We start from the raw sequence: 22,046 nt of genomic DNA on the forward strand, positions 1-22,046 counted from the left end.
TCAACTAAGGAAAATCTATTGAAAACTTCCCAGTGGTACAAATACTCTGCTGACCGTCACCATAAGTTGGTCCCCATTATCCATCTTGGGGATAAGGTGTGGCTCTCCACACAAAATTTAGACTATAAATATATACTACTGTACAAGATATTTTTAAAGTGAGCCATCTAAAAGTTTGTGCACTTGCTCACATCTGAGTTGGGCATGAAACTTATTTACTTCATATATGCTGTTAAAGAGCAAATGTGACTATAGAAGGTTAGGCTATGCATTATATTGTTGCCTGTGTTTTGATATGGTATTTTGGAGTGTTTTCTTTGCAGATACCTGCATGTGATTACTATCTTTTGGATTTCTGTGTTTGACTTTTTGTTTGCTCTTTACCTTTCACTTTCTACTCAGCTTCTTGGCAATTAATGACCTCTTTGCTTATAGTTAGTGCTCCTACAGTGTTACTCTGTTGTCTCATTCATTATCATTCTATTGTGCACAAGCCCTGGGGCCTCCAAGTACTAATAAGCATATTGAACTTTAAGTGAAATGAGAGTTGTTATAGGTAAACACCTCTCTAGCATGGTTCCTGGTCTTCATTAAGGGATTTTGAGTGCAAATATGACTATATACTTGCTGATGTCTATTGCTTTATGGCTGATCATTAAATGACTTTTATTAATTTGCACATTACAGGCCTGATTCATAAAGGATCTTAAAATAAGACGTTTCTTATTTAAGTATCCTGGACAAAACCATGTTACAATGCAAGGTGTGCAAACAAGGTTTCTGTTTTGGACATAACTTAAATACTGACTGTTTTTTCATGTATCACACAAATATCAACTTTAAATTCAGTGTACAAATAAGCTATCAAGTATTTGTGTGCTACATGAAAAAACAGTCAGTATTTAACTTATGTGCAAAACAGTAAACTCATTTGCACCCCTTGCATTGTAACATGGTTTTGTCTAGGAGACTTAAATAAGAAACTACTTAATTTAAGATCCTTAATGAATCAGGCCCTACATGTGCATCTTTGCTAGAACTAGCAATGTACTATTTATAATTGTATGCATTGTAATATCATGAAAACCAGATGAGCTACTCCTATGTAAAAGCCATGAAAAGTCAGTTTTTTCATCCATGTCTGTCGATGTTGAACACCACAGCATGGGATGGATGTGCAGCCACGATGCATCCATATCTGTCAAAGGCTGTAAGGATCATCAGAGGATTGACAATCAACAACAAAAGTGTAGTGTAATATCACAGTATGGTATTTTGAGTGTATCCATGGAAATTGTCTTACGAATAACAATCATAAAATTTTGGAAACAAATTAAAGGAGTAAACCAGAAACTATTCATATAATTAGGATCGAGTGGTCAAGTGGGCAGATATATTACTGTGAATTGAAACAATTGGGTCAGTCAGGCAGATCATCATAAATGCAAGACCTATGCTGTAGGTCTTAATTTTATAGTGTGAACATTACAGTCTGATGTAGCCTGGTGTTAACATTTGTGCAACGGATGCCACACTCATTATTTCTCTGCTCTAGCGATAACTATCTCAGGCTAAAGCACTTGTGCTTCTTAATTACTTTTGAGTGGGGGGGTTGATGCATTGTTTAATTTATTTATTTTTGTAAATGAAGTGTAGATATGCCAGTGCATATTTACTACAGTGTCATCTTATGTAATAAATAAATAAATAAATAAATGTATTGTCCCATAAGTGTATGTTTAGTATGTGTACACAATTTAGTCAAGTGGTTAAAAATAAATGACAGTTTAAAAGTCTGAACTTACCTAAGTAGATGAATATCATATATGTGTATCACCTGCATCACATGTAAATCCAGCATACCTCTTAGAAACAATTAATCTCGATTAGAGTTGGATGTAAGTCCATTTGTTTTTGAAAAAATTCAAATTTCCATATTCATATGCACATGTATACTTATTTACATTTGAGCGCATCTTAGACTTATGGTCCCTTATGTCTGGAGAGGCAGAAAGGAGGCAGGCAATTGCAAGTTGAATATGGTGGAAACATGTACATACAAGTGCAGCAAACCCCTAGGGGTTGAAACCTAGTTAGACTTGGACGCATCTACAGATACATTTGTTAGGAGGTGTATATTTTGCATATACCAGAAGCCTGATGTAAAGATACAGCTTGATGATGATGAAACCAGCAGCAATGTCTAGTTGATTGGTCGCCTGCATATTGACTTCTATAGCGGATACTTTATTCATTGGCATCGAGGCTATATCATGCCAAGTTGGCGCCATCTATTCAGATTTCTTATTTGGGCTATTGCAGGAAAGAAGACTCCCGTTTAATAAAACAGTGAATGAAAGATGTGTGACTGTTTGCATTTCCTTATTCTAAGTTAACCTTGCTAAATACAGTATTGCCAATAAAGCTCTTACTGACAATACTGTCTGCCACAGAACTTTTTTTTTAAAAAAAGTGCCACATGTTAGATTAATGATTTGTTGAATAATATAATCATTATTATTTTTCTTATTATCAACATTCATAAATAACTGCCTTTGGAGTACACAAGTTCCAATAAGCACACATTAAACTAAAAGCCTATAAAATAAGTATTTTTGTTATCGATGCTAATTAATTGATTTTTAATGAATCTTATTTCACTAAATCATCAATACCATAGAAGATAACCAAGAGCAGTGTAAATGACATTGTGAAGTTATACATAAAATAAACAGTACAGAAGCTTACCTCAAGGAGGAGATATAACACCACAAAGCAGACATGCAAAATTGATTTTTGCCAAGTGCTTTGATTAACACATTTGAGGAATTTGGGTTGAAATTGAAATCTTTACTGAGACATATAGAATAGAAATAATTAAGCACAGTTATGTTTGAATAATATCTATCATTACTTGCTTAAAGTCTAGTAAAAAGCAATGTGGCAAACCTTTTAAATAAGTTAATGAACTGCTAGTTGGATTATGGAAATGTTGTTCTGTATTACAAATGTATAACTGCATTGTTTGAGAATTATAATCTAAATCAGTTTAGTACATATACTGATACCTTAATTCAGGAATATCAATATAATAGACAAACAGCATGAATGTTTGTAAACTTATCCTATAAAACTATTCTTATACTCGGTGAGCAAAAATGTTATCACTTATATATGGAGAAAAGTGATGTTGCCTGTGACACATGACTCATTTTTGAAAGTATTCCATGACTGAATGCATAGCTGTCAATGAATGTAAAACACACTTTAATTTTAGAATCACCTCATGCAAGAAACTTGTTTGTTTCAATTTGAAACTTGTGTACTATAAGGAATAATCTACACCACCTATTATAACCTGTGGCATTTGGCTTTTATGTGATTACAGAACTACACAGTATCTTCTACTACACTTATATTAATCCCATTATGTTTGTGTGATATTGTATGTGATAAAATATACACACATAAATACATAGACATGCAAAGCTTATTCCTATACTTATTATATGTCCCATATCTCTGTCTTATGTTTTTTTTGTAAAAACGCCAGGGAAGGTTCAACCCAGATTTCCCTCTAAGGTTATCTAGATTGTCTTCCTAGCAATGGATTGACTCAGGAATATAGATTTTGGGGGACCTTTTATACCGTGGAGTCCCCATCTCCTATGACGATCTCCGCGCCAAAAATCCTGACCTCCACCCAAAATTGTCTGTGTACCTGCAGATAATGCTCTTTCTTAACTCCCTCCTATAGACCGGTGCCCCTTGCCCACCATCCCCCTTTGAGACACTATGGGCTAGATTTACTATCAGGCGTGATGCATGGCGGCTTCAAACCGCCATGCATCGCGGCGGTTTTCCGGCGTGTTTGCATTGCAAACAGCCGGATTTACTAATGGGCGCATTTCAGCTTCAATTTGAAGCCGCCGGCGATGTAACGGCGGGATGTAATGCTCAAAGCCGCCGGCGGCTTTGAATAGAACATGGCGCTTTTGCTTTAAATGACGGCGCTTTTGTGTAAAGGCGGTTTTTTTGAAAATTACACCTGTCTCCTGGCCTGTTACTATTGGCTATTTTCAAACTCAGGAGATTTGACATCACAAGCCCTATATAAACCACTGGCCTGACACTTTTTTCTCTGATAGGGTTTAGAGGAGTTTTGTGAGAGGAGTTTGGAGGATAGTGGTTTGCTGAGAGTTGGTGTTTGGTGGATTGGTGGAGCGATATCTGATTGAAGTGTGAGTAGTCCTGTGGTTTTTTCCTGTTTTGTACATTTATTTTCTCATTTATTTTCTGTCTTGTATTTTTTGTATTTGACTTGTCCTCTGTCTGTGTTACTTGTGTGTGACTGTGTGGAGAGTGTGTCTGTAGGTAGTGTAGTTTGTTCTTTGTGTTTGTAAGTCCTTCAGTGTTTTGTGTTTTTCTGTCTTCTGGGTAAAAATGTCCAGAGATAGGAGGGGAGCAGAGGCTGAGGAGAGGGAGATGGAGGTTGAGGGGTCAGAGGAGGGAGAGGGAGAGGTTGAGGAGACAGGACAGAGCAGGAAGACCAAGACAGGGAGGAATGTGCGCTTCTCACATGATGAGAATTGTGTGTTGGTGCACAATATCATTCCCTGCTACGAGGTGATCTTGGGGAACCTGGCAGCCCGGACTCCGCTAAGGCGGCGCCACCAATTGTGGGGGAGAGTGTGCGACGCTGTTAACGCGGTGGGCCCACTAAAGAGGACAGTGGCGCACTGCCGCAAGAGATTTTCGGACATTAAGAGGAGGTTGAAGGAAAAAATGGCCCAGGAAAGGAGGTCCACAAGGCGCACGGGTGGTGGCCCCCCACTTCGTATGGAGTACACCACGTACGAGGAGGAGCTGCGCCAGATAATGCCGGCAGAAATTGTAGAGGGCATAAATGTCCAGGACACCGACTCGTCCTCTTTTGGCCAAGTAGTTGGTGAGTTATTTGTTTTTTTTACCCTAACAGTATTTTAACTGCTTTTCTCTTTTTAAAACTGCTTTTCTCTTTTTAAAACTGCTTTTCTCTTTTTAAAACTGCTTTTCTCTTTTTAAAACTGCTTTTCTCTTTTTAAAACTGCTTTTCTCTTTTTAAAACTGCTTTTCTCTTTGCAAACTTTTTTTTTTTTATTTTTTGTTTTCTTTTTCAAAGTGTATATTTGCCTCTAATAGTTTGTAAAGGTTTTTTTTTCTCATAGAAAAAAAAAAAAATTGTAAACACATTTGTGCAATAAACAGTATATTTTGATTATTTTTTTTTTCTGGAAATACATTGTATGCTTTTTCTAATATATCCAGAATCGCCAGGACCGCAGTTCAGTCCCAGTGCCAGACCTACACCTCCACCTTCAGCGAGAGATTCGGGCACAGACGAGCAAGCAGGTGCGTGATTTCTGTTTAGGAGAGAAATAATGGAGTTACTTGATTTTCTGTGCAAATGTTGCTGTCAATGTTGTTTTTTTTTTTCTTTTTATTGTTTGCAATGAGAAGTTAGGGCTACATTTTACTCAACTGATATGTTGCCTATAGAAACCCATCAGAATATACCTTTACTTTATTTATTGCATTCAACAAAATGACAGCTAAAATCTGATTGGTTGCTATAGGCAACATCTCCACTTTTGATAGCATGCACTTTAGTCAAAATAACCCAGCATGTACTACACAGTCCTAATGATAATGGGTATTAAAAGGATAATAAGTGCATCCGTAAGCAGGTAGCATAGGACTAGAAATCAGGAATGCAAACATTGTGAAAGAATCTGTAGTTGCTAAAGATTATTCTTTCCTATCCAGTGTTCAGAATGCAATATACAAACATATTATATACTATATACTTACCGTCATTTTTCATACACAGGGCCCTCTTCATACCAGTCACCTCAGGCGGAGTCCCTGGAAATGTCCCCTGAGCCAGAGGATCTAACAACCATCACCCTGGTAACAGTGGATGCCCCTGTGTCTGGCCTCCAGGAAGTTTCACCTGGCCCTGCTGAACCATCACACCAGCAACCTGCACCTGCACCTATGGACCCAGCCAGAGAAATGGCGCTGTCTATTGGCGCATTCCAGCAGCAACAGACATTATTCATGGACAGGCAAACTGGGCACATGTCACAAATTGCGGCCCAGTTGAGGCGAATACACCGCTCCACGAGCCAAATCCCTGCTGCAATAAACCGGCTGGCGAGCGCTTTGGAGCAGACAAATGTGCAGCTGGCCCAAATGTCTGGGTCTGTGGACGCCATGCATTCCTCCATTCGCGAGGGGAATGCCAACGTTATCCGGCTGGCAGGCCAACTCCAGCAGGAACTGATTGCCCGCTTGCCGGCCCCTTTTTCATCGGCCTCCACCAGTGCCGCTAGCACGCCTACCACATCTCTACAGAGTACTCCTCCAAGGAGAGGTGCTCGCACCAGGGGTGGGCGAGGGAGGGGAGAGAGTGGCACCAAGCATAGCGATATGCCTGCAAAAAGACATCGCTAGCACAATGTTTGTTATTTATTAATGTTTTGTCAAGTTTCTATAACGATTATACGTTTTTATTTATTGTGTTCTGCAATAAATGCAGTTAAATTTCTATTGTGTCAGTCTTTCTTTTCTGCACATTAAACAAGAGTATTCTGATTTTTTAACAACTATGCACTAATTTCATGTAAACATTGACCTCTGACTGTCACATTCCAGGGATGTTCATATTTACCACATGAGGAGTACACACTATCCTGTTTTTAAAGGTTCCAATGTACAAAAAATTTACAATAAAATACTAAAATTGCACTCACATAAAACACATTTTTGAGCAAAAAATGTTTTTCATACTATGTACTTACACGTAAAGTAGTTTGTAATTAGACGGTCTCTAATCTCCCTTCCGCCCTCTGTGCTCTGCACATCACCAGATGTGACACGTACCCCTTCTTCTTCACTGTCTACTGCAATAATCGGTGGGGTAAGTTGATGTAAAGCCAGGTTATGCAGCAGACAGCAAGCCAGGACAATCTCAGATACCTTTTCAGGTGCATACATAAGCACCCCACCAGATTTATCAAGGCACCTGAACCTGGTTTTCAAGAGTCCAAACGTACGTTCTATGATACCTCTAGTGGTTATGTGTGCCTCATTGTATTGGTGCTGTGCAGGAGTCTGAGGATGCAGCAGAGGAGTCATGAGCCAGGAGCGACACCCATATCCTGAATCTCCTGCAATAAAAGTAAAATGTTAGCTCCCATTTACTTTGAGCATGTTGTACAGCAGTTAGCATATGTGAGTCCATTTGAGCAAGGATAAGGGATATATAAAACATGCAAAGTACATACCCAAAAGCCATCCCTCCGGCATTTCACCACTTTCAAATTTGGCATAAAGGGTAGACTGTCTCAGGATAAAGGCATCATGACATGACCCAGGATAGCCTGCAACAACACTCAATATACGCTGGTTAGCATCGCAGACAACCTGCACATTCAGGGAGTGGTAATGATGGCGATTAACAAAAACCTCTGCCCTGTGGTGAGGTGGTCTCAGGGCAATATGAGTGCAATCTATTGCACCCATTACATTAGGGATACCTGCGACCCTATAGAAAGCTCCCTTGAGCTCATGCCACTGTGACTCCTGGCTGGGGAAGCTGATATAGCTAGGGCACACTCTTTTAAGGGCACCTAAAACCTGTCCAAAATGCCTTGAAAATGTCGGCTGCGTTATGCCAATCACTCTGGAGGACACAGATTGAAAGGAACCTGTTGCCAAAAAGTGAACTGCACACAGTAGTTTGTGTAGTCCTGACACTGCATTAGAGCGGCTGGTTGTAGGCTCCAAATCATCCTTCACTTGCTCATACAGTGCCATGAGGTTAGTACGATTGAGGCGAAACATTTGTACTACCTCCACATCAGCCAAAGACTCCAGATTCAAACGCACTGAAAATGCACGTGGAGTGCGGGGTCTTTGCAGGCTCCGCGGAACAGATGCCAACTGCTGTTCATCCTCCTCCTCCTGGCGCCTTTCTGCCTCCATCAGGTAAAAAGCTGCAAACATACACTGGCAAGAATGCACCACATTACCTGCAAAAGCCATTCTCCAACAAACCCACACCTGTCAAATAATGAGGGGCCCTTTTTGTAAGCATCATGATTAACTGCTGGGCAATAGACGGTGATTGTCTGTGATTGCTTCAGGCAGAAAAAACATTTTTCACATGTGGATTGCATTAGCATTAAAATAAGGGTTAACTATGTAATGCAACAATTCCCATCCTAGTTTCTTTGAGGCAACAGTATTCTAGTGGTTTTTTGGAAAGTACAAAACAACTAGAAAAGGAAAGGTGAAATGAGATTTTACTATGCAATCATACTGGGTGAAAAAATAATGGAAAAAAAAAAAAACAGTAGCCTGAAATTTCATGACACTTTGCCCATTTTCTATACACAGTCCTAATGGAGCAATCATTGGACATGAAATAGGCCTTTCTCTTATGGTCTGATTGGCAAAATACCTGAAACAGCACACTGTTTGAACCATCACGCCGCTCACAAGCAGCGCTTTCATTTTGGTCTTTTGAATGGCGGTTTTCCGGCGGCTTTATAAACCCCCTAATAGTAAATCCGGCTGTTTGTATGTTGAACATTGTTGAAACCGTCATGGCAATGTATACAGAGGCGGGTTTGGAAACATCATTTTTACCCGTTTGGACGGCGGGTTTAGCCTTAGTAAATCCGGCGATGGCTAAACCGCCGCCAAATCCGCCGAAAGTCGGCGGATTTACAAACACGCCTGATAGTAAATCTAGCCCTATGTCTTTGTTCATCATTGCAGACAGGCATGATTTCATCCCTCTATTATTTTCTCCTTGATGACATACTAGACTCTGGGAAAAGACACAAGAGTAAATGTGATAGGGACCTGGATCTGAATCCGGAGAAGTACTACTGGGAGATCATGAGATCAAAGTTGCAGAGAAAATATTGCCTACCATTGCATAGAGCACTCTAATAGAGTGCTTTAACTTTACTATAATTTAGGGTTAAGCTAGGATGTGACCCCTACAACTCTAAGCCAACTCTAAAACTATCAACATACTTTATATACCACCCCCCCCAAACCTCGCAGCACAACATGGTTTTGCTTTTTCAGTTATGATAGAAAAGTAAGTAAGATTATTTATTTATTCATTTATTTTAGTAACATTTCATTAGATTATTTTGTTTTACAAATATTTTTAGTTTGAAAAAGAATAACGAGGAGACTGACCCGAATTTCAGGAGTCTCCCGGACTTTCCGGGAGGGTTGGCATGTATGGGATAACTCACAGATCATTCCATGGTTCTAATAGTCTTCAACATTTCTAGAAAACAATTGACTGCATTTTTCAATTACTATTTCATTTCAAGTAATGAATACACTTTCCAACACAGTATCTGCCATAATGGTATTCTCTATCTGAGCCTCTGCAACCTGTAGCATTTGGGCCTGCTGTTCTTGTTGTGCAGCAGCTACTGCTAGTAATACCTCCTGCTGTCTAGTGGTCACATTCACCAGAGTCCTCAAGAGTTCATCCATGTTGCTATTTTGGTGTGAAGGAAAATTAAACTTTGCTCCCTTGAGCATAAATTAAACAGACTTGTTTGTTTGAAAGGCTGCATGTCACTTGTAGTTCATAACAAACAACCATCAATCAATTTCATACACCTGCTTTGTGGTTAATTTGATTCACCTATAAACGCCACACATTTGCAGCAAAGATTTTGTAATTAACAGTCTTACACATTTGCTTTGTGATTAAGGTTTGTGTCACATATAAATTCCTCACATTAGCAGCAAAGATTTTGTAGTAAACAGTTTTACACATTTGCAAACAAACATTTGAGATAAGCAGGTATTTTGCAGTACTTGCAGCCCAAAAAAAACCCAAAAACTTTAGCCATTTGCCTTTGTGTTCAGAGATTCCAACACCTTTTGCATGCAGCAAACAATCAATGTAGTCAGGAGGTTTTGCATAACTCACCATACTGGATTTGTTGGCTTGGGGGACAGCAATGATCTAGCTGCCTTTTTGTCTATACAATGTGCGTGTGTGTATCTATCTATCTATCTATCTATCTATATATATATATATATATATATATATATATATATATATAATATATATATATATATACACATATATATATATATATATATGTATTTATATATATAGACACGCACATTATTTATATATATATATATATATATATATATATATATATATATATATATATATATATATATTGTGGTAAGAGCCCGCTACTGCAGAAGCACACGCGAACAACTTCTTCCTTTTTATGTAGTTTTATTGTCAGGATGGTAAATGTTTTGACACCGTACAGATTTCACAGCAATACTTGGAGACCCTCAACGCTAGCTATATATAGACCAGCTCTCTCTCAGGACCAGCCAGCTTACCCAGCGTTGGTCTCTCTGAACAAATGGCACAAATAAGCTTTTATACATGTTACTCCTCCCCCAGCCTTAGCTTGATGGACAGGTGACACACCCACCTTCTCTTTAAAAGAAAACACCCATCAGTGGCTCTATTTGCCCAGACACACCCTGTCTGTTTTCTGAGAGGAAATCATGTAAGTTAACAAACTTTAAACTACACAAACGTTTTTACCTGGTTTAATCTCAACCTAGGTGCATAACTGTGCCAATGTTTTATTCTGTTTGTATACTTTCTCTGCCTCTTGTAAGAAAAATGCCTCCCTTTGTTACACATCCCTCCCCCTAGCGTCTCCAAGTAGGGGGACGCGGACTTCGCGAGGAGTGCATATTTTCGTGACAATGCATCTGCATTCTTGTGCAGAATCCCAGGTCTATGTTCTACTGAGAACATGAAAGGTTGCAGTGCCAAGAACCAGCGGGTTACCTTGGCATTTACCTCCCGGTTGTTCTGCATCCATCTTAATGGTGCATGGTCTGTTATTAAGGTGAACTCTCTGCCTAGGAGATAATAGCGCAGAGCTTCTGTAGCCCATTTTATGGCGAGACATTCTTTCTCCACAGTGGCATATTTTTGTTCCCTTGGAAGCAACTTCCGACTTAGGTACAGGACAGGGTTTTCTACTCCATTCTTCTCCTGTGACAATACTGCACCTAAGTCAACACCAGAAGCATCAGTTTGGAGGAAGAACCTCCGGGTAAAATCTGGTGCTTGTAGAACTGGAGAGGAACAAAGAGCTAACCGAAGATCAGACCAGGCGGTTTCTGCAAAATCAGAGTAGGTTAATCTATCTGGACAATTTTTTTTTAACATGTCCGTAAGTGGAGCAGCTCTAGTGGCGAAGTGGCTTACAAACCGCCTGTAGTAACCTACTAAGCCTTAAAAGGTTCTTACCTGCGACTGTTTCTCTGGTCTTGCCCAATTTTTGACTGCCTCCACTTTGTCTAGCTGGGGTTTTACATGCCCTCGACCAACAATGTACCCCAAATATTTGGCTTCTCTCATGGCTATGGCACATTTCTCTGGGTTAGCTGTTAATCCTGCTGACCTTAATGAAGCTAAGACCGCCTCAACTTTGGCTAAATGTGATCCCCAGTCTGGGGTATAAATCACTATATCGTCCAGGTAAGCGGCTGCATAAGCTGTGTGAGGTCGTAGCAATTTATTCATGGCCCTTTGGAAGGTGGCAGGTGCCCCATGCAATCCAAAGGGTAGGACTTTATATTGAAAGAGACCATCAGGGGTGCAAAATGCAGTCTTTGGCTTGGCCGTGGAAGTCAGGGGAACTTGCCAATAACCCTTTGTTAGATCAAGGGTTGTCAAATAATTGCTACCAGCAAGATTTTCCACTAGTTCATCCACACGTGGCATCGGATAGGCATCAAACTGCGACATACTGTTTAGGCGCCTAAAGTCATTGCAGAACCTAATTGTCCCATTGGGTTTCGGGACAAGCACAATGGGACTATTCCATTCACTAGTGGACTCTTCAATTACATCTAACTGGAGCATCTTCTCGATCTCCTTCCTCATGTCCACCCGTCTGGCTTCTGGAATACGATAAGGCTTCTGCTTTACAATGACTCCTGGCGCAGTGACAATGTCGTGTTCGATTAAGGTAGTGCGCCCAGGAATGGAAGAGAAGACATCCCTGTTCCGGCGAATCATTTCCTCAGTCTGTTGTCTCTGCTGAATGGACAAAGCTGGCTCTATGGGCACTTCAGACTTTCCAATGGCAGTACTCACTACCTGAGGAGAGGTTTCCTCATCATGCCAAGGTTTAAGGAGGTTAACATGGTATATTTGCTCCTTCCTTCTCCTACCTAACCGGCGGACTCTGTAATTGACAGGACCGACAGCCTCTAGAACTTCATATGGACCCTGCCAATGGGCGAAAAGTTTGCTTTCCTGGGTGGGAACCAGGACTAGGACCCTGTCCCCAGGCTTGAAAGATCGAACAACAGCACTTTTATCATAACTTTTTCTCTGTCGTTCCTGAGCCTTTTTTACATGTTGCTGCACAATGGGCCCTATCTTTCATAGCCTCTCATACATTTGAGACACAAATTGTACCAGATTTGGCTCCCTGGGACCTTGCTGCTCCCACCCTTCTTTTAACATATCCAAGATACCCCTGGGCTGTCTCCCAAACAATAACTTAAAGGGACTAAACCCTGTTGAAGCTTGAGGTACCTCACGGATGGCAAACATCAAATAGGGAATAAGAGTGTCCCAATCTTTTTTCTCTTGAGCCACTGCTTTCCTGAGCATGTGCTTTAATGTGCGGTTAAAGCGTTCCACCAAGCCATCTGTTTGTGGATGGTATACAGAGGTGTGAAGCGCCGTAACCCCTAGCAACTGGCACAAGTCCTTCATCAGTTTAGACATGAATGGAGTACCCTGATCTGTGAGAATTTCTTTCGGTATTCCCAAGCGTGTAAACATCAATACAAGTTCCTTAGCTATGGTGCTGGACTTTCTGTTTCGTAGGGGAATTGCCTCTGGATACCTGGGTGCATAGTCAAGCACCACTAGTATATATTGGTGCCCACATGCAGATTTTTCCAGTGGCCCCACAAGGTCCATAGCTATCCGTTCAAAGGGAACTTGTTGTCACACGCCGGACTCCCGCTGTCTCCCCGGGAGCCGGCTTGTGTGTCCGCTGATTCCGGAGGCCTTCCCCACCAAGACTCTCTCTTTTTTTTCACTTACCTGGTCCACGCTGCTGCAACCATCCAGCGCTGTCTCTCCCCTTCTTCCGTTCGGCACTCAGTGGTTCTGCGCATGCGCAGAACTGTCTAACTGTTTTATGTGTTCTAACTGCCCTCTATTGGCTGTCCAATAGGAACTACACTATATCTACCTCCTCTGACCAGAACTCAATGCTGGTTCTTTCAGTCAGTCCCTGACTTTAAGATTGGAAACAGCTCCTGTGATTTTGCTATTTCCTTAGCTCCCAAGCTACATCTCTCCGGGGAATTCACCTCTAGGTGGCTACGCTGCTGAGATTCCAGTGAAAGCACTTCCAAGTGGCGACACTATCTTTTCCTGCTAACCAGCTCCCTAGTGACTACGCCGCTGAACATCCCAGCTATATTTCCTCTCCCAAGTGGCAACGCTGCCAAACTTCCCGGCTAAACGCCACTATCAAGTGACAGTACTACTTCTACCTGATTCTACGCTCCGTCTGTTGTGTTCGCTGAGAACTTCTCCATGGGACCGCGACCTGCAAGTGGAAGCCGCAAAAGCCCATATTCCCTTGCGGGAATCACTGGTAAACACCTTTCACTTGTTAGACTCCGCGCCCCTCGCTGAAGTAACGTCAATCTCGGCTGAACTATCAGGATCCAGTTGAAGTCTCTCTGGTAACGTGACACTTGTACTATTGGTATTGGTATGAGAGGTGCCCTGTACATGGGTTTGGGACAGGTTCTCTGACAAATGGGACAGGACCGGCAATACTTTTTCACTGCCATGTGTACACCGGGCCAGTAGAACCTAAGCAGAACTCGTTCCCATGTTTTATCCTCCCCTAGGTGTCCCCCACAGACATGTGTGTGTGCTGCTTTTAACACAAGGGGTACATGGACCCGAGGAACCATTATTTGTTCTACTTTTTCCCCTGTACATTAGCAACTCTATACAGGAAATTATTTTTAACAATAAAATATGGTATATCTTCTGCAGGCTGGGCGGCTTTTGCTACCCCATTTACCTCAGTCACACTTTTAAAGGCATGTTCCAAAGTGGCATCATTAAGTTGGTCTCGAGCAAAGTCCTGCAGAAGAAACAAGATTGGTATTGCGGACCAGTCCGTATCCTCACTGACAGGCGGGGTGGGCTCATCTGCGACATCACCGACCAATGCTAGTTTGGACTGTCCATGTTTCCCCGCAGGTGGATGCTTTTGTGGAACTCCTGCTGTGACTCCCGGGATGGCATTCCAGTTTGACGGTTCCCAAGGATCGATGTCCAGATGTTGTGGATTCTTAGGCGGTTCCTTTAAGACCGGGCTTCCGACCGTTGCATCAGTTGCCGGCATGTCCGGCCGGATCCTCTCACTGAGGACATCATTAAACAGTGGGAAATCTCGCCCCAAAATAAGTGGATATGGGAGTTTAGGTGTTATGGCAGCTACCACCATAACAGTTTTGTCTTTGAGTGTGACTGGTAGTATTGTTCCTTCATACTCCTCTGTCATGCCATGTACGCAAAGAACCTTCACCTTGGGCAACCGAGAAGTTATGGTTTCAGGTAAGGCAGAGTTGGAAACCAATGAGAGTTCACTCCCCGAGTCAACCAAGGCCAGAACAAGGTTTTGGTTGATTAGCACAGTCACCCGGAACAAACAAGGACTTCCTGATCTGGGACTCATAGTAAAACAACTTGGAAATACAGGCCCAATATGTGCCACGGAACAGTCCATTCCTGTAGTTTAGGACACTCTGCCTTAAAGTGGCCTGGCTCACCACATTCAAAACACTTCAGATTAGACAGCTTTGCACCTGGCCCTTTGTCCGTAGCAGTTTTGCCATTGGGCACTGTAGCAAGGATTGTCAAACCTGGCTTTTGGCGTGGCAGTGGCTTTGGCACAAATGCAGGTTCTTTAGTCATTTGCTGTAGCACACTAACCTTTCTACCATGGTGGCAAGCTCTTCATAAGTTTGTGGGTCTGATTGCAGAACCCACCTTTGCAAATCGCGGTTCAGCCCCCGGATGCAGTGATCTATTGCCAGAACTTCAATAATCCGAGAAGGCGAATTCTCCTCAGGCTGCAGCCATTTCTTTAAAATTTTAGAAAGCTCAGCCCACTTGCGCTCTGACCGTTTTTTCTTTATCATAGCGACATTGGTGATAGCGCTGGGCTTGGCCTGGCCCGGGAACTCCAATGCGAGACAATATCTCAGACTTTAGGCACAAATAATCAGATGCCTGTTCCTCATCTAGATCCCTATAAGCTCGCTGAGCTTCACCAGTCAGGTATGCGCCAGCCTCTCAGCCCAATCTTTAGGAGGCCATTTTGCCCTTTTTGCAAGTCTCTCAAAGGACACCAGATAGACTTCTATGTCATCAGCTGGTAACATTTTCTGCAGAACTGGACCAGGTGGTTCATTTTTGTCATGCCTCACCTGGCTTAACTCTTCTCTTAAGATCCTTGTGTTTTCCACCTGTGCCTCGGGAACTCGTAGATTCTGAGCTTGCTGTTCTTGCTGCGCAGCGGCCACATTCACGAGGGTTCTCAGTACTTCCTCCATGTTGACGTCTGTGCGGGTTGGGTAGCGGAAACTTGCTTCCCGGAGCATCCCACTCCTGACACCACTTGTGGTAAGAGCCCGCTACTGCAGAAGCACACGCGAACAACTTCTTCCTTTTTATGTAGTTTTATTGTCAGGATGGTAAATGTTTTGACACCGTACAGATTTCACAGCAATACTTGGAGACCCTAAACGCTAGCTATATATAGACCAGCTCTCTCTCAGGACCAGCCAGCTTACCCAGCGTTGGTCTCTCTGAACAAATGGCACAAACAAGCTTTTATACATGTTACTCCTCCCCCAGCCTTAGCTTGATGGACAGGTGACACACCCACCTTCCCTTTAAAAGAAAACACCCATCAGTGGCTCTGTTTGCCCAGACACACCTGTCTGTTTGCTGAGAGGAAATCATGTAAGTTAACAAACTTTAAACTACACATACGTTTTTACCTGGTTTAATCTCAACCTAGGTGCATAACTGTGCCAATGTTTTATTCTGTTTGTATGCTTTCTCTGCCTCTTTTCAGAAAAATGCCTCCCTTTGTTACTATATATATATATATACACACGCATATACGTATATGTATATATATATATATATATATATATATATATATATATATAGTGGCAAGAGCCAGCTACTGCTGAAGCACACACAAACAACCTTTTCCTCTTTATGTAGTTTTATTGTCAGGATGGTAAATGTTTTTGACACCGTACACCGTGCAGTTCTGGAGACCGTAAATGCTAGCTAGACATAGACCAACTCTCTAAAGACCAGTCAGTTTCCCCAGCATTGGTCTCAATGAACAAATGAAACAAGCAAGCTTTTATACATGATACTCCTCCCACAGCCCTAGCTTGATGGACAGGTGACACACCCACCTTGCCTTTAAAAGGAAACGCCCATCAGTTGTTCTGTTTGCACTAAGACAGACAAACCCTGTCTGTTTGCTCTGAGGAGGAACATTTCAAACCCTGTAAGTTAACCAAATGTTAAACTATTGTTTGTTAAACATAAGTCTTTATCATCAATCTAGGTGCATTACTGCACAAATGTTTTACTCTACTTCCATGCTTTCTTTGCATATTGCCAGCTGAATGCCTCCCTTTGTTACAATATATATATATATATATATATATATATATATATATATGGTCAAATTAATATTAGAAACTTTGATTAGCTGCAATAAAACAAATCTCTAAACCCTTAGCCCACAGGTGGTGTATAAAGGACATTTCACATTGTTCAACAGTCTCAAAATTGTCTGTTATACAGTGATTGAGCAGGGAGGGTAAATTTACTATAAAATAAAAGCATGATGCCTATATCACTCCCTTTTATAAGTTTGAGAAGTATCAGTGATGGAGGCAAGCTTGTGACAATGCCTGTAAAGGAGACAGTCTTTTCCTCTGTAAAAGAGTCACACTGTGTGGTGTCTGCTTAGAAAGGTGAAGACCAGAAGGTGAAGTAGTCAAATTTAGTGACTGAAGTTTCTTAGTCTTTGGTACACATATATTATTATTATTATTATTATTATTATTATTATTATTATTATTAATATTATATATTATTATTGCTCTTTGTATAAGGTGCCACATGTGGTCCTCAGCGCTGTACAGAGCCATACAGAGGACAAACAACAAGACAGTACATAACAGTACATTATAGTAAAGCAATGACACTGCAACTCTCAGCACAGTTACTGATATCCTGGTTGGTTAATGGGGTGTTCATTCAGAGCAAGCTGAAACCTGTGCCCATTAGCATTGGTGCAACTAACAGGCTTAGAGCCATGGAAAGAGGTGCTTTGATAATAGAGGACTGGAGTCAAGGGACAGAGATCCAAGGAGGAGGTGCATGGTATAACTGGTAAGCAACAGTTATATAGATAATGAGAACAGGGGGAAACAGGGCCCTGATCACTTGAAGTTACATTCTAAAGTGAAAGAGCCCAACAAACGGTTAACACATGGAGGTGAGTCAATGTGAAGGTATTTAAGGGCAAGAGAGTGGGAGAGATGGAGGTTGAAAGAGGGTGAAATGGTTAATCAGAGAACTTGTAGGCTTCTATTAACAGGGCTTTCAATTATCATTTGAAGCTATACAGGCTAGGGGATAGTCTGAAAGAACAAGGGAGATCATTCCAGTGGTGGGGGGCAGCACAGGAGAAATCTTGGATTTGGGAGCGAGATGTGGTTACCAAAGGCGGAGGAAAGGCGACAGTCATTGGCCAAATGGAGAGGGTGAGAAGATAGTATATGCATTAATATATCCATTAATGTATCAATCGATAATATATCCATTAATGTTCATTAATACATTACAATAAAGCACTCTGCCAATGCATTATAGGAGTGAAATAATCAAAAAAGCAAAATCAATTATTAGCAGACAAATCTTGTTTTAGTAATTTACCTTGGTTAGTGTAAACAACATGGTGCTTGCTTTGCTGAGAGTTTTTCTTCCGCCTATGCATTAAAAGACAAGTACAAGGGATCCTAATTTACTACTTAAGAGGAAGCCCCCCGAGTTGGATGATTAGGTACTTGACTTTTTATATTTGTTATCCATAATCTGATTGCCTTGTTTGTAAAATGCTTTTAAAATATGATCAGGTTTGGCCATATGTTGCTAAAGATGCTTTAACTGTGTTTGATAAATTTTTAACCGTGAGGTTACCAGGCAATCCTTAGGATCAGAAAAAACACAGGCAAGAAGGAGAAAGAAAGAAACAACACTGTTTTTTCTTTTCTTACAATAAAACAATGGAAAGAAAAAAACTGCTCACTTTAAACAATAGGTCAGAAATCACCAGTGTCAATAGGAGTCCCATCTAGGTTCCCCACCCACATTATCGAAGCAAAAGTTTCACTGGCACAAGAGTCTGTCAACAGAAGTTCTAGGGTTTCTTGTTATATTGCTGTTCCCAGCCACTTGGCCAACTCTCCACAAGCACAGAAGGGCTCTAGGTATCATTCTCCCTACTCCTGTGGGTGCACCAATTTTAACAGGAACCTGACGAATATCTCCCAATGGAGTGAGGTGATGACAGGTTCCAAAATGGAGCAACAGCCTGCTTCCCCAGGTACAGGACTGCCATGATCACCAGGTCTGCTGGTGAATAACAGAAACTCAACACCAATCAGCCCCACACCTTCCAGGAACAATCCTCACAATGTATGCCCCCTCCCCTCCTGTAGTGGCTCCTTACATTCATTGTCCAATTCCCACAGTGTTTTCTTCTCTACTGGCAAAACCTCTGGGTCTCTCTTTTTTAATCATTGATGGGTACTGGGCCAGGGTTTGGAGTGGGAGTAGAAAAGAGCTGTCCTTTCACGGTGGCTCCTCTGCTGTGTTCCTGCCACTAGGTCTGGGCCAGACCTGTGGAAGACAATGGGTAATACTTATCTTTCCCCACCTGCAATATGCAGAAAAATGTCAAATACATTATAATCCTTCCATTGTTAGACATTTGTTCTAGTTGGTGAAATCAGCATTGTTTTAACTATTAGGATAAATGTTTGAAAAGAAGATTTTTAAATGTGTTTTGCAACCACAATTCATAGTCATGTTAGGGGCAATGTTTTATGCACAGGATTCAACTAGATCATGAAAAAAAAGCTGTGCAAAAATTAAAGACATGCACCTGATTAATCTTCGGACGTAAATCTCACTGTGTGCTGTATCTTGAGTGAAACACGGTAGGCAAGGGGCAGATGCATGTAGGCAGTGTACAATAAATGCAAGGCAAGCGCATACTCGTTAGTCTGAATCAATCTTTGGGCACATCTTAGGTACATGATTTTTAGTTGTATCACTTGCACCAACCACAGGGCAGTTTTAAATGCCAACTGATAGTGATGACTAACCTGTATGTATGCAAGAACATGTGTATACAAGTAAGCAAAACTATAAAAATGCATTTTATATACAGTACGCATTAAGAACATCCTGATTTTTGTATTTCATGTAAAAGAAGTAACATATAATTTCATTAATGATTATAGTATTAATAGTTGCCAATTAATTTTATATTTTTAATTTTTTTTACCTATTTTCAAATGGAAACTTTTCTTAAGACCCGCTTGTATTTGAACACGGGCATACGTGCGTGCAAGTTGCTTTCATTTATTTTAAATGCAAGTTCGTTCACATTTTTTGAAGATGAATCAGGTCAAGTGACCATATGCATTGACTGCGCAAGTATACCATAAACGTTCTCAATGAAAATCTGTACCTCTTTATGAAAAGCTCAGCTGTAAATATACATAGCTGTGGAACACCATCTACTTCCCCCAAAAAGTGACCCAAAGCAAACTACTTCACTCTTACTTCCGTGATTTTAGGATCACCCTTTCTTGCATTTAGCAATTCATCAACGAAAGTTCACTACCACAAACTAAAACTTTAGATCTATAAAACATCGTCAGAGGTATTTAATGAAATGGTAAATTGCACTGGTCGAGGGAGAATTTTTTATGTTATTTTTTAAATGAGCTTAACCAGAATTTTATGATGACTTCCATATTATTTTATGTCTCCACATTTTGACAATTCTGCTAAAACAAAACTGTTGTAAAATAAAAGAGAAAGTAATTCAGTGGACCAAAATAAATAAAAAAAACACTTAAAATGTGACTAAAATAAGTAAATATTTTATATTTGCAAGTCTGTGTGTCTCATCATTAAATAATTAAGGCAATGCACATACTTTTATATTTTGGAATTACATGAATATTGAGTTCAAAATAGTGCATTTTAAAATTATTTAAAATAATTGCAATTGGAAAGCAATGGTTAAAATAAATATATAGTTAAACAAAGCAATAGAGAGAAAATTAGACATTAAAAGTAATTTGTTTTAAATTTAATAATTATAAACTATAATCATAAGAGATTAATTAGATATATTTCCTTCCATTATAGAATAAACGTATTTACCATTAAAAAGAGCAGAGCATGACCTTTATTACCACTCTAATTAAAAGAAAACTCTATGGAGTGTGTAAGCTAAAAGAACGTTGTTCTTTATATTCACGTGCATTGTATGTATGGTATAAGTTTCCAAGAGAGGAAATTTAAGGAATCTTTCAGTGATATTCATGCTGTGAAACGCTGTGGACAAATGTCTGGACCTGTTCCATTCATTACACATTTGGAAAAGTTTCCAGAAAAAGGTATTTCATGCATGAATCAACAAAGCGAATAGATATGCTTGATCAACTGGTGCTGCTAATTTTCAAAGTCTGTTTACCATAACAATACTCTTATGGGCTTACATAAATGTTTAATTAATATGCAAGAATAATAATGAAAAAACAGCACTTTGCACAATAATTGTTATACAAGTATTTAAGAATATACGTATTATTGGGCAACTTTGGCTGGTTATGAAAATTTGCATAATGTTGTCATTAGTGAGACAAAAAAAATGCAGTTGAATAAAGGGGCATACATATTCATATTTAGGCAATGGAAGGAGATTTTAAGAATGAGATCTTTAAACCATAGTGAGAGGTTTTTTTTTATGATAAGTCAAACTGCAGTTTTCTTTACCAAAGGAAGCACAGTCACTGCATATAATTATGAAATAATATATGAAGTTTTACTTACATAAAATATGTAGGCAAGTTGATTGATTCCTATTGCCGCTTTGTTATTATATTTATGTGTATTCATGTATTTATTATGTTGTATTTAGCGGTGGTAATGGTCAATCCAATGCTTTTAATAATGACACTTAGTATACAGACATATATAATCCGATTGCCATAAAAGCGACCTGCTTGAAATTCTGACTTACATTAATAGAGACACAGAACATCTCCAAAAACACTACCTTGCAGACTGCTATAAATTCTGAACTGTCTGCATGCCGCCACTTCCATTTTTACAACAGAAGACAGAGAGACATTCAGCTTTGTGAATTTAAAGCGACAAGCTTAAACCCAACCCTTAAAATAAACTGTCAAGTTGTGGGGTCCTGCCTTTGCTGCTTTAAATTATGTTTAATAAATTCAAATATTAAATTTAAATTATGTTGATTATGTCTGCATATGTTTGTGCCTTGAGTTGCTGCCATATGATTGGCTGATTTTATAATTGAATTAATAAGCTGGCATATATCTGTACCTTATAAAGTGACCACTGCATGCATTTTGCACTGCAACCATATATATTTGAAACTAGCAACAATTGTTTAAGTAATCTTGCATACCAGGAAAGCTTTAGTCCGGTTTACAATGTTATAGACAGTGGAAGAAACAGTATTCAGTGTGCTCTACTAATGATAAAT

Source organism: Mixophyes fleayi, chromosome 2, assembly GCF_038048845.1.
Source record: "Mixophyes fleayi isolate aMixFle1 chromosome 2, aMixFle1.hap1, whole genome shotgun sequence".
NCBI lineage: Eukaryota > Metazoa > Chordata > Amphibia > Anura > Limnodynastidae > Mixophyes > Mixophyes fleayi.